Source organism: Nuphar pumila, chromosome 7 (assembly GCF_984573655.1).
Source record: "Nuphar pumila chromosome 7, dmNupPumi1.hap1.1, whole genome shotgun sequence".
Classification (NCBI taxonomy): domain Eukaryota; kingdom Viridiplantae; phylum Streptophyta; class Magnoliopsida; order Nymphaeales; family Nymphaeaceae; genus Nuphar; species Nuphar pumila.
The window spans coordinates 67,924,148-67,926,640 of NC_143255.1; positions in this window are offsets into that span (position 1 = coordinate 67,924,148).

Here is a 2,493-nt window from a genome sequence, read left to right on the forward strand (position 1 = left end):
AATCACTTGGAGTTTTGAAAGGAAATTTTGAAAACATGATGCAATTTTATCCTAAATGATGAATGAATCAAAAGATAATGAAATTGGATTTGAAAATCTTATTTCATTCTTTAAGTGAATTAAAATCAGATTGAAAATATGATACATCCCTCACTATGGTCATTGAATGTATCATATAATAATCATATTTAAATTCAGGTGAAGAATAAAACATATTTTTGGTGCTTTTATAGAGTTTAAAATGAAATAAACTCTCAATATATCCTGACTATGGCCATTAATATATATTTTGAATTAATTTTAACTTAAACCCTGATAAAAGAAGAAAATATTTAGAAATATGATGATTTTGAAAAAGAGATCCAGTGTGGATCCAATGTTATTCCATAAAAGATAAGAATCCTAAGCATTGCCCACATCTTGACTATGGCCATCAATGTGAGTCATTTGCTTAGGATTAATTACCTCTCATTAGAATGGTGCACGTGACATTCGTGTTTCCCATCCGTAAAATTTTGAGGTAAAAGTGAGAAATGACATGAAACAAGCACTTCTAGAAGATATACATGGTCATACATTCTAATCTAATGCCAAAATATAGAATTCTCATTGATGTTTAGCTATCGCAAACTTGAAATTGATTTAAGATTACAAGAAAATAGCAATTTCTATGTATTTCCTGCAAAACACTTAATTAGTCCAAAAGCATATGAAGAACAATTTACATGACAGCATATCTAGACCTAAGAGATTATTCCTGAAGCCATTAGGTATATATCTTACATTACGGAAAATACAAGGTACATGTAACGCCCCGAATTTCCAAAACAAAGCTAAGTTACAATTTTCATGAATTTCTTTTTTTTTTTCTTTGCAGCGGAACTTAGAAAAGCTTTTAGCAGCGGAATAAGACGATAATGAGTCGTCGGTTTTAGAAAACTCCGAGCACGTTGCAGGTATGTGGCCAAGCAACTCATTGACCACCAAAGTGTTCCATTTTATCGAAAGCACATGTTTATTACAACACTACTGCTTAGAAAAGCAGTGAAGGTTCAATAAAAAGGAAGCAGTACAACTCTGTCTAGAGAAACCCTGGAACTTGATGCCGCCTTGCTCCGCATATCGCCACGCAGGTTCAACACCTGAAATCCCCATTAAACGGGGTCAGAACCACTGATGGTCTGGTAAGTAGGAAAATACCTATCTATTCAACTCAAGTAAATGCATAGACCACTCAGAGTCGCAGTTCGTAATACGACGCTCAAGCCTCCATGACCTAGCGTATATCGCAAAAGCCTTATCAGGGCTATGAGTTGAACATCCACGCAAGTCTTCATGACTTCGCATAAGCCTCTTCAGAGCTGTGAGTTAGAATAACCTCTTAAGTCTCTACGACTTAGCCTTGACTTCCTCAGAGTCACGAATGGATGTCTAGCTCAAGCCTTTATGCTTGGCACATCCGTATCCTACGAATCTAAGGACAGCTCTCCGAGCTTCACTTAGTCGTACGGATATCAATGGGGTTCTTTCCCAATCGGTCCAGTAGTATACCGACCATGACACCTTCACAAAGGTTATGCAGGACTGACTCAACAACGTCATCCACTCATACATTCAAAGTAGCGCTGTACCTAAGCTAATGCTTTGTTTCGATAATTGCACCTCCCCCTGGGCTTAGGGGACTCATATCTGGGCGACAACGCGACGATCTGGGGGTTGATTATTCTATGTATTTTAGATACCCCAGAGGCCTGTTGACCCCATCCCCCTAGTAGGACGGTACAGCATACCGGAAGAGATCCTTACTAGGTATCCGAATGCATTCTGTTACTGCAGTAGTTGGGTTCAATCCTTAGGTATTTAAGGATAACCACGACCTCCATACCTTTGAGTGACGAAGGCCATCAATGAACTCTATCAGGTTCGGGTGAAATATATTCACTCAAGGCTGCGCCATCACCGTCTTCCTCGGTGAGAAATTCTGAAAGGGGCCTGCCGGTCTTACAATTACTTAACGAACATTGCATGCCTATAGGGCAGCCTTTGAGAAGTATGTACCCGACCCCAATCAACCACACGGTTTTCACCGTGGAACAAAGGTTTTATTCATATGCATGCTTAACTCTGCTCTCGGCACCTCGGCCTTGACGAGCGCTTCACCTCTTTCGGTGGAAACAACACACTCCGGCTCAGCGGCCCTTACGAGTCTGGTTGTCTGATAATTCTCAATGAGCATGCACATGACTCGATCTCTACGGATCGGCTACTCGGCGTATTTTTACGCAACGAGCTCAGGACCTCGTCAAGGTGCTACCACTACTTTGGCGCAGCGGCTCTTACAAGTATGGTGCCCTTGCAGGTGCTAGGGAGACGAGTCATTCTGACATCGTTCCAACAAAGGACATCATTGTGTCACTTAACTGGTTCTGGCAGCTCTTTTGCCAACCATTCTGTCAACACCTCCTCTGCTCTACCGGCAGTGGTGCGACGAAC